Source organism: Scomber japonicus, chromosome 15 (genome assembly GCF_027409825.1).
Source record: "Scomber japonicus isolate fScoJap1 chromosome 15, fScoJap1.pri, whole genome shotgun sequence".
Taxonomy (NCBI): domain Eukaryota; kingdom Metazoa; phylum Chordata; class Actinopteri; order Scombriformes; family Scombridae; genus Scomber; species Scomber japonicus.
Window position 1 is genome coordinate 5,421,510 of NC_070592.1, and position 11,544 is coordinate 5,433,053.

Here is an 11,544-nt window from a genome sequence, read left to right on the forward strand (position 1 = left end):
ATCACTTACATAACGCTGCTCTGTGTGTTCTCAATGATCTTCATTATCTAAGAGGCCTTCCTCTCTTCCTTCTTTCTTCCTTCCTCCCGTCCTTCCTCCCTTCTGTCCTTCCTTCCTCCCTCCCTCCCTCCCTCCTTCCTTCCTCTTTTCCTTTCTCTCTCCCTCCCTCCCTCCCTCCTTCTTTCCTTTCCTTCTGTCTTCCTCCTTTCCTTCCTCCCTTCCTCCCGTCCTTCCTCCTTTCTTCCTTCCTTCTGTCCTTCCTTCCTCCCTCCCTCCCTCCTTCTTTCCTTCCTTCCTCTTTTCCTTTCTCTCTCTCCCTCCCTCCTTCCTTTCCTCCCTTCCGCTCTTCATATTTTCCTTTCTCTCTCCCTCCCTCCTTCCTTCCTTCTTTCCTTTCCTTACATCATATCACAAAAATCAAATATGTCTATGTGAAGATTTTCCATTTTTGAAACTGTATTTCCTTCAATGTGTGTCAGATGTAATATATCATGTTTTATTTTAAATATCTGAATGTGACGTCAACCATGTGAACTTTTAATTATGAGAAGAAAAAAAAACTACAAAAGAAAGTAAGGTCTGTAAATAAATTCCTAAATGAAAGAAACATGATGAATAGGTGTTAACCAGCAGCAGAGCGATGTTCAACAAGCCCTGATCACTTACATAACGCTGCTCTGTGTGTTAATTATGTAAGAGGCCTTCCTCTCTGACATGCTTTTGTCTCCCACTTTAAAAAAAAAAAAGATTCACACTCATGGCTTTGCATCTCAAAGCAAATCTGCCAACCCAACTTTAGATACTCTCAGTATTTAAATGAGCTCTCAGAGTGAAGCAGAGGGGATTTCTTCTTCTTCTTCTTCTTCTTCTTCTTCGTCTTCTTCTTCTTCTTCGCTTTAACGTGAAGTATATATCACACTCCTCAAAGTTGCCCTCTCGCAAAGATAACACCTCTTAATTTACAAATCTTCTTAGACTAATTCCAGACACTTCCATGCATGAAGCGATGGAGAAGATGAAGAGGAAGGAGAAGAAGAGCTGGAGGCAGAGAGAGAGAGATATGAAAATAAAGAGAGAGAGAGAGAGTGAGAGAGAGAGTTGTGTAATGTACCAATATAAACCAAACACAAATGAGCGAGAGAGAGAGAGAGGGAGAGAGAGAGAGAGAGAGAGAGAGGGAGGGAGAGAGAGAGAGAGAGTTGAGTGGCTTTGAGTAATGTACCAATATAAACCAAACACAAAAGAACGAGAGAAAGACAGAGACAGAGAGCGAGCGAGCGAGCGAGCGAGCGAGCGAGCGAGAGAGAGAGAGAGAGAGAGAGAGAGAGAGAGAGAGAGAGAGAGAGAGAGAGAGAGAGAGAGAGAGAGAGAGAGAGAGAGAGAGAGAGAGAGAGAGAGTTGAGTGGCTTTGATGAAGAGCGTGATAGAGCTGCTACAGATATTTTCAGATGCTTTAATCCAAAGCAGTGGCTGGTTGATATACTGCTCTGTGTGTGTGTGTGTGTGTGTGTGTGTGTGTGTGTGTGTGTGTGTGTGTGTGTGTGTGTGCGTGTGTGTGTGTGTGTGTGTGTGTGTGTGAGATGATAACCTGGAGCAAAATGACTTGTTAGCACAGAGCAGACTACTTTTTAAAACCCTCCATCTGTGCCGTAAACTGTAAAACCTGCTCATGTGAATTTACTACGCTGAACTCCTGTTGTCCTCAGGTCAAGAAAGGAAGGAAGGAAGGAAGGAAGTAAGGAAGGAAATAAGGGAGGAAGGAAGGACAGTAGGAAGTAAGGAAGGAAAGGAGTAAGGAAGGAAAGAAGGGAGGAAGGAAGGACAGTAGGAAGTAAGGAAGGAAAGGAGTAAGGAAGGAAAGAAGGGAGGAAGGAAGGACAGGAGGATGGAAGGAAGGACAGGAGGAAGGAAGAGAGGAAGGAAGGAAGGAAGGACAGGAAGAAGGAAGGAAGGACAGGAGGAAGGGAGGGAGGGAGGAAGGAAGGACAGGAGGAAGGAAGGAAGGAAGGAAGGAAGGACGGAAGTACAAGAGGAAGGAAGGAAGGACAGGAAGATGGAAAGAAGGAAGGAAGGAAGGAAAGGAGTAAGGAAGGAAAGAAGGGAGGAAGGACAGGAGGAAGGGAGGAAGGACAGGAGGAAGGAAGGAAGGAAGGAAGGACAGGAAGAAGGAAGGAAGGGAGGAAGGAAGGACGGAATGGGGAAGGAAGGAAGGAAGGAAAGGAGTAAGGAGGGAGGGACGAAAAGAGGAAAGAAGTGAGAAGAGAAGGAACAGCAGGAAGGAAAGGAGGAAGGATGGAATGAGGAAGGAAGAAAGGAAAGAAGGAAAGAAGGAAGGAAGGAAGGAAGAAAGGAAAGAAGTATGGAAGAAGGAGGGAGCAAAGAAAGAGGGAAGGAAGGAAAGAAGGAACAGTCAAAAGAGACGGGGTCAATTTGACCCGGGAGGACGACAGGAGGGTTAAGGTGTGAACCAGAAAACATCTCTACATCTTTTTTTAAATGAGTTGTAAATTGGATAACTTCGCTCTCATGCTCCAGATAAAAATCCTATTTTGATTTGGACTGGAAGGTTTTATGATGATCTTATTTCCTTTGACGGATGAGAGTATAGCTCTTATTATTTAATAGAGATACATACATAGAGCAGAATCTACTGGAATACACTCTCACAGCAGTAACGTTAATATCAGACTTGTTAAATACAGATTTTAAAGATTAACCCTTTATAGAACACTCATTGAAAGGAAGGAAGGAAGGAAGGAAGGAAGGAAGGAAGGAAGGAAGGAAGAAAGAAGGAAGGAAAGAAGGAAGGAAGGAAGGGAGGAAGGTAGGGAGGAGGAAAGAAGGAAGGAAGGAAGGTAGGGGGGAGGAAAGAAAGAGAGAAGGAGGGAGGGAGGAAGGGAAGGAAGGAAGGAGGGAGGAAGGGAAGGAAGGAAGGACGTAGGAAGGAAAGAAGGAAGGGAGGAGAGAAGGAGGGAGGGAGGAAGGACAGATAGAAGGAAGGACGGAGGAAATAAGGAACGAGGGAGGGGGGAAAGGAAAAGAGGAAGGGAAGAAAGAAGGCTGGGAGGAAGGAAAGGAAGAAAGGAAGGAAAGAAGGAAGGAAGGAAGGAAGGAAGGACGGAGGAAAGAAGGAAGGAAGGAAGGTAGGGGGGAGGAAAGAAAGAGAGAAGGAGGGAGGGAGGAAGGGAAGGAAGGAAGGAAGGACGTAGGAAGGAAAAAAGAAGGAAGGGAGGAGAGAAGGAGGGAGGGAGGAAGGACAGATAGAAGGAAGGACGGAGGAAATAAGGAACGAGGGAGGTGGAAAGGAAAAGAGGAAGGGAAGAAAGAAGGCTGGGAGGAAGGACGGAAGGAAGGAAGGAAGGAAGGAAGGAAGGAAGGACGGAAGGAAAGAAGGAAGGAAGGAAGGAAGGAAGGAAGGAAGGATATTTTGGGATATTTACAGAAGTTACCAAACATAATTATTGCCTTATTTATGACCACTTCCTGTCTGCATCTTATTTATGACTACTTCCTGTCTGCATCTTATTTATGACCACTTCCTGTCTGCATCTTATTTATGACTACTTCCTGTCTGCATCTTATTTATGACCACTTCCTGTCTGTATCCTTCACTGAAACCAGTTCTAACCATTCATCCACTTGATAGCACGAACTTCAAAATAAAATTAGAAAAAAAAGTTGTTTTAGCTTCGTAGGAATTGATGCTCTTTATATAATAAATGAAAAACTGCAATTTTCTAATCTCTTATTTATTTTAAAGGCAACCCAGATCCATCTCAAACTTACCCTTTTTTTTTTAAAGGAATAATTACAGTTTTTAATCAGCGAACACACTTCTGAATTTTAAATGTTGATTAATTTCAGTCAGACTTCGGTGCCAATCACAGCTCAGAGACTTGATCTGATAAAGATTTTTAATTATATTCATTTTAATACTGATTCAGGCTTTTAGACCTGAATCATAATTAATAATGTGTGTTAGATAAATAGTGGGGATCTTCCAAATTAGTCTTTTTTTGCTGTTAAATTGCATATTTGTGTTACTATACCTCCCTGCGTCCTCATATGGGGACGTTACATTTTGGGTTTATGCTTAATTATACTTCATTATACTGAACTTTGACCTATTATCCTCAGTCGTATATACTTTTTTGTGCCACGTAGTGGTAGAAATTTGCAATACAGTGTAAAAAAATCAATTTAAAACCAGATAAAAGTGGACCAGGTACAAAATCTGATCAAATTTTATAGTTGAAACTTTTTAATTTAAGCTTTATAATGCAAATTTGACACATTTTGGCAACAAAACACTACTACTCACACTCACATTACCCAAGATGCAACGCTACTTCTGAAAAAAAACCCAAAATACAAACGTCACAGATCAAAACTTTAAACAGGTGTTATTTGGACAAATTAGCGTCACATTGTGGATCTAAAGGGCTACTTTACTTTCTTCCTAAAAAGGTTAGAAATGTGGATAAAGTGGTTTATTTACAGAGTTAGAGCTAAAATGAAATCAGCTTCAGCCTGATGATTTCAGCTCGGGTAGGAACCAAATGCATTGTGGGTAATCGTGTAGTTTACTACAGTGTAAACGGTCTGCTCACTATCTGGTCCTTTAGTGTGTAGGATAGAAGTATGTAGTATAGAAGTATGTAGTATAGAAGTATGTAGTATGTTGTTTCGAACACAGCCCCAAATTGACTTCACTCTCTCTGGCTACCTTCTTTCCTTCCCTCCTTCATTCCTCCTTTCCTTCCTTCTTCCTCCCTTCCTTCCTCCCTGCTACCTTCCTTCATTGCTCCTTTCCTTCAATCTTCTTCCCTTCCATCCTCCCTTCCATCCTTCCTTCCTTACTTCCTTCCTTACTTCCTGCCTTCCTTCTTTCCTTTCTTCCTTCCTCACTTCCTTCCTCCCTGCTACCTTCCTTCCTTCCTTCCCTCCTTCCTTCCTTCCTTCCTTCCTTCCTTCCTTCCTTCCTTCCTTCCTTCCTTCCTCCCTCCCTCCCTCCCTCCCTCCCTCCCTCCTTCCTTCCTCCCTGCCATTGTCCCCATGAGGACATTATTTTATTCAAAAACTACTTCCTGTTCAAAGATAGTTAGTTTTTATACTTATCAGGTCCAACTAGTCCCAAATATCTAGGAGAAATTAAAAATGCATTCCAACAAAAAGCTTCTCAGGAGGTTAACTTTGTAAGATACCCAATTTATTTCTCTATCTCAGCCTGGTGAAGACTCATTTTAGCTTAAGCTGCTCTGTAGATTTCATTTTTAAACATGTCTTCTTCTCTTTACAATGAGTTCACAAAATAAAAATGATCTTTTCTCAGGCAGGAAGGATAGAAGAAGTTATTACAGCCACCAAAAAAACTATTAAATACGTGGTGGAAAAAGCGCCTGGAGAAAACACACAGACACAAAGAAGCAGTGGTAGGTTGAAGCAGAGTAATCAAAAGTACAATCACAAACATAATGTAGTATATATCTCCAGAGAGAGACACATAACCAACCTCACACGCTAAGTAAACACACAGCCAGACCTTGAATACCCTCCAACAGAAGCGAGATTAATTGCTGCGGTCAATAAAGACGTTTCAAAATAAAACAAAGGGTCAAAGGTCAGAGAGACGCAGCAGGGGAACTGTGTCTGTTTTAAAACACATGAAACATGCACGCTTCAAATAGCTGCCTTCAGGTGTGAGCTATAGATAATCACTGTCCACGCAGTCTCTGAGGCAGATTAACTCAACACAGATATACAGTCATTATACAGATACAGAGCGAATAAATTATAAACCTTAAAGTCTGTGTAAAGTAAGAATAAATATGTGTTCTGAGTTTGACATACCACAGAAAAGTGTGTTGTAAACCACCCTGCCAAATTTGAATGATTAAAAAAATCGCCAAATATATGAAATTAGGCTTCAAAGTTGTGTAAAAATCAGCCTCTTTCTCTGCTCCCAAACGCTGTGGGCGTGGCCGCCGAGTTTGCTGAAGCCCCGCCCCCTACCAAGTGTCACCTGTCAATCAAAGTCACCACCTCTACCAGAAATATGGACGCTAGGTCTGAGAGCTTTCTGCTGCTAACTCAGCTGCTGGCTCGGCGGCTAATTCAGCTGCTAGCTCGGTGGCTAATTCAGCTGCTAGCTCGGCTGCTAATTCAGCTGCTAGCTCGGCAGCTAACTCGGCGGCTAACTCAGCTAATTGGCTAACTGTAGACTGTAGTAGTAGTAGTGTGTGCTGAATGTATTTATACCTCTACAGCAGCAGGGGTTAGGGTTTATGCTAATGCTTATGTCTCTTCCTTCCTTCCTACCTCCCTCCTTCTTTCTTTCCTCCATCTACCTTTCTTCCTTCATTCTGTCTTTCCTTCCTCCCTTCCTCCCTCCCTCCCTCCTTCTTTCCTTCCTTCCTTCTTCCTTCCTCCGTCCCTTCCTCCTTCCTTCCTTCTTCCTTCCCCCCTCCCTTCCTTCTTCCTTCCGTCCTCCCTCCCTTCCTTCTTCCTCCCTTTCCTTCCTTCCTCCTTTCCTTCCATCCTTCCTTGACTCGAGGACAACAGGAGGGTTCAAATTAAATTTCCTGCGATGATCTTCATTATTAGAACCTTTCTTCCTTCCTTCTGTCCTTCCTTCCTTCTTCCCTCCTTCCTTCCTCCCTCCATCTACCTTTCTTCCTTCCTTCTGTCTTTCCTTCCTCCCTCCCTCCCTTCCTTTCCTTCCTTCTTCCTTCCTTCCTTCCGTCCTTCCTTCTTCCTTTGATCTTCATTATTAGAACTAAAAATAAAAACACATTTCTCCTGAACATGACTGTGAGTGTCTGTAGTTTAACCAAATCATCAACTTTCAATAATCTATAACCCATAATTTCATAAAAACAATGTGAGAGTTGTGTTAATATAGACTTTAAAAAAAAATGTAAATCAATCCTTCATCTATCCTGTTTTGATACATTTTTATGTTTTATATAAAAAGCACTTTGAATCACCTCTTTGTTGAAATGTGCCGCACTAATTAATGACTTTGACTTTAATTATAATAAAAAACAAACATTTAATTCTATACTAAATACTTTCTGTTGGCTTTTATTGAAAAGCAGGTTTCACATAATTAAAAGCAGCAACATTTAACATCTAACATCTAACATCCGCCCACCTGCCTGCATGCTGAATATATGATGGTCACATTTCTCCTCATTCAACAAGCAATTCAAGCTTTTTATATTATTAATGAATCAAAACTATGAATTAAATCAATCTAGAGTATAAACTGACTGACTCAGGAGCTGAATAGATCTAGATAAATATATATATATATATATATATATATATATATATATATATATGCAGGCAAACCATAGAAAAGCTGTTTTATAACCTTCATTCACATTTACCTTTCTTCTTCTTCCCTCCCTTCCTTCCTTCCTTCCTTTCCTCCCTCTCTCTTTCTTTCCTCCCCATTACCTCCCTTCTCTCCTCTGTCCTTCCTTCTTTCCTCCTTTCCTTCCTTCTTCTTCCCTTCCTTCCTTCCCTCTCTCTTTCTTTCCTCCCCCTCTGTCCTTCCTTCTTTCCTCCTTTCCTTCCTTCTTTCCTCCCTCCCTCGTACCTTCCTCCCTCCCCCTTTCTTCCTTCCTTCTTTCCTTCTCTCTTTCTTTCCTCCCCATCTGTCCTTCCTTCTTTCCTCCTTTCCTTCCTTCTTCTTCCCTTCCTTCCTTCCCTCTCTCTTTCTTTCCTCCCCATCTGTCCTTCCTTCTTTCCTCCTTTCCTTCCTTCTTTCCTCCCTCCCTCCCCCTTTCTTCCTTCCTTCTTTCCTTCTCTCTTTCTTTCATTCCTCTTTCCTACGTCCTTTTTTCCTTCCTTCCGTCCTTCCTTCTTTCCTCCCTCCCTCGTACCTTCCTCCCTCCCTCGTACCTTCCTTCCTCCCTCGTACCTTCCTCCCTCCCTTGTACCTTCCTCCCTCCCTCGTACCTTCCTTCCTTCCTCGTACCTTCCTTCCCTCCCTATTACCTTCCTTCTTTCCTCCCTCCCTCGTACCTTCCTTCCTTCCCTCATTCTTTCCTCCCTTCCTCCTTCTTTCCTTCCTTCTTTCCTTCTCTCTTTCTTTCATTCCTCTTTCCTCTTTCCTATGTCCTTCTTTCCTTCCTTCCGTCCTTCCTTCTTTCCTCCCTCCCTCGTACCTTCCTCCCTCCCTCGTACCTTCCTTCCTCCCTCGTACCTTCCTTCCCTCCCTCTTTCTTTCCTCCCCATTACCTTCCTTCTTTCCTCCCTCCCTCGTACCTTCCTTCCTTCCTTCATTCTTTCCTCCCTTCCTCCTTCTTCCCTTGCTTCCTTCCTTCTTTCCTTCTCTCTTTCTTTCATTCCTCTTTCCTCTTACCTATGTCCTTCCTTTCCTCCCATCCTCCTTTCCTTCCTTCCTTTCCTCCCATTCTCCTTTCCTTCTTTCCTCCCTCCCTCGTACCTTCCTTCCTTCCTTCCTTTCCTCCCTTACTCCTTTCCTTCCTTCTTCTTCCCTCCATTCCTTCCTTCCTTCCGTCTGTCCTTCCTCCCTCCCCCTTTCTTCCTTCCTTCTCTCTTTCTTTCGTTCCTTTTCCTCTGTCCTTCTTTCCTTCCGTCTATCCTTCTTTCCTCCCTTCTTCTTCCCTTCCTCCCTCCCTCCCTCCCTCGTACCTTCCTTCTTTCCTTCCTTTCCTTCCTTCTTCTTGGCTTCCTTCCTTCTTCCCTTGCTTCCTTCCTTCCTTCCTTCCTTCCTTCCTTTCTTCCTTCCTTCCTTGACTTGAGGACAACAGGAGGGTTAATACTATAACTTCATTGCTGCTCTCTTGGACAGGTCTCTATTGTACTAACCTGGTTAAATAAAGGCTCAGTACAAATACAGACACAGATGCTTCACACCTGGAAGCTCCACCTGCAACCAAATCTAACTCATTTCTTCCATATTTGCTTTTTTATTTGTTTTTTGTAGGAAAACATGATTTAAAGGAAGTCAAGCCTACGAGTCAACTTATATTCACCCTTCATAAAACCTGATGGTTCCCCCCTTTACTCCTTAAGGGATGTATTTCATAGTTACACAGCTGCAGCAGTACATCTATCCATCTGTCAGAGCAGATTTAAGAGACAATCTGAAACACGTCATGGTTGGACGGAGGTGCAGAGCTCCCAAGGCCGTTTTATCTTAAGACCGCCAGGAAGTGACTCCAGGTTGTGTGTGTGTGTGTGTGTGTGTGTGTGTGTGTGTGTGTGTGTGTGTGTGTGTGTGTGCAGATTGGTTGTTAGGAATTGGAAAAAAAAGAAAACAACCCCAGAAAAGCAATGCCAGAGGAAGGAAGCAACAAGTTCAAAGGTGAAAGTAACAAATGAGAATGAATGATGGAGAAGTGAAGGAAGAAGTGAGAAGAAGGAAAAACACCTTCTGATGGAGGCGCCTCGACAAAAACACACCTCTCCTATTAGTTTAAATTGAGCTGGTTAAAGTGTGGGAGGAAGAGAGGGATGAGAAGAGGGAAGAGAGAGAGGTAGGCAAGGAATTAACCCTCCTGTTGTCCTTGAGTCAAGGAAGGACAGGAAGGAAGAAAAGGAGGGAGGAAAAAAGGAGGAAGGGAGGAAGAAGGAAGGAAAGGAGGTAGGGAGGAAGAAGGAAGGAAAGGAGGTAGGGAGGAAGAAGGAAGGGAGAAAGGAAGAAGGAAGGAGGGAAGGAAGGAAAGGATGGAGGAAGGAAGGGAGGAATGGAAAGAAGGAAGGAAGGAGGGAGAGAGAGAGAGAGAGAGAAAGGACAAGTGGAAGGAGGAAAGAAGGACAGAGGAAGGGAGGAAAGAAGGAAGGAAGGAGGGAGGGAGAAAGGAAAAGACGAAGGAAGGAAAGGATGAAGGAAGGAAGGATGGAAGGGAGGAAGGAGGAAGGGAAGGAAGGAAAGGAAGGAAAGGAAGGAAAGAAGGAAGGAGGGAGGAAAGGAAAGAAGGAAGGAAGGAGGGAGGGAGAGAGAAAGGAAAAGAGGAAGGAAGGAAGGAAAGGAGGAAGGGAGGAAAGAAGGAAGGAAAGGAGGGAGGGAGGAAGGAAGGAAGGAAGGAAGGAAGGATGGAAGGGAGGAAGGAGGAAGGGAAGGAAGGAAAGGAAGGAAAGAAGGAAGGAGGGAGGAAAGGAAAGAAGGAAGGAAGGAGGGAGGGAGAGAGAAAGGAAAAGAGGAAGGGAGGAAGGAAGGGAGGAGAGAGAAAGGAAAAGAGGAACGAAGGAAGGAGGGAAGGAAAGAAGGAGGGAGCGAGGAAGGACTTCCATCCTTCCTTCTTTTCTCCCTTCCTTCACCTGAGGACAACCGGAGGGTTAATGGGAAGGGAGGGAGAAGGAAGGAAGGAAGGAGAGAAGGAAGGAAAGAAGGGAGGAAGGGAGTAAGGGAGGAAGGGAGTAAGGGAGGAAGGAAGGGATTTTTTAAATGATGCAGATTCAGACAGCAGCCATATGTTTAAATCTTTTTTTATATGCTTCTAACAATAATAAGTGTTTTTGCAGACGGCTTGTGAATAGATCTAACTTCCTGTGTGTCGGGGCAATAAAGCGGCTTTAAAAAAGATGTTCTACCCCAGCAGTGAAATAAAAAGCAAGTCAATACTTTGGGAGTTGTTGTATAATATCGTTGAATATTATCCCTGAGCAATAACTGCCACTAACATCACTAAAACTGTCCCCAGTCTGGCAATATATGTGGGAGATATATTCTATAACTTTAGTTTCAATTTGATTATAAAATATGTACGAGAGAATAACAAATCACAACAATGACTGAAATAAAAAAATAAAAATTCCCTTTTGGTTCGATCCAAAAAAACAAAAACACAAACACATTAAAAGTAGGACAGAGAAGGAAAAGAGAACAACATGTAAGCCAACGAGCTGCAGCAGCCCAATGGGTTTCTACATCTGAAGTTTAAACCTTCACTGTCCTACGTGGATATTTTATGTCTTAAACTGAAATATTTATATCTAAGTCTTATATCTGTTGCTGTAACTGATAAAACATCAGAGGATCTGTTGTTCGTCTTGTGCTACTTCCTGTTTTCTGAGGAGGAGATTTGTTTAGAGCTGCATCAGTTGATTACTTTAATTATTTTATCTAAATGTAATTGCCGACTATTTTGGAAGGGAAGGGAGGGGGGAAGGAAGGAGGGAAGGGAGGTGAGGGGGAAGGAATGAAGAAAGAAAGGGAGGGAGGGAGGAAGGAAGGGAGGGGGAAGGAAGGAAAGAAGAAGGAAGGAAAGGAGGGAGGAAGGAAGGAAGGGGGTGGAGGAAGGAAGGAACGAAGGAAGGAAGGAAGAAGGAAGAAAAGGAGGGGGGAAGGAAGGAAGGATGGAAGGGAGGAGGAAGGAAGGAAGGATGGAAGGGAGGAGGAAGGAAGGAAGGATGGAAGGGAGTAATGAAGAAGGAAGGGAGAGAGGGAGGAAGGAGGGAGGAAAGAATGAAGGGAGGGAGGGAGGAAGGAATGAAGGAAAGAAGGGAGGGAGGAAGGAAGGAAGGAAGGGAGGAAGGAAGGAAGGATGGAAGGGAGGTGGAAGGGAG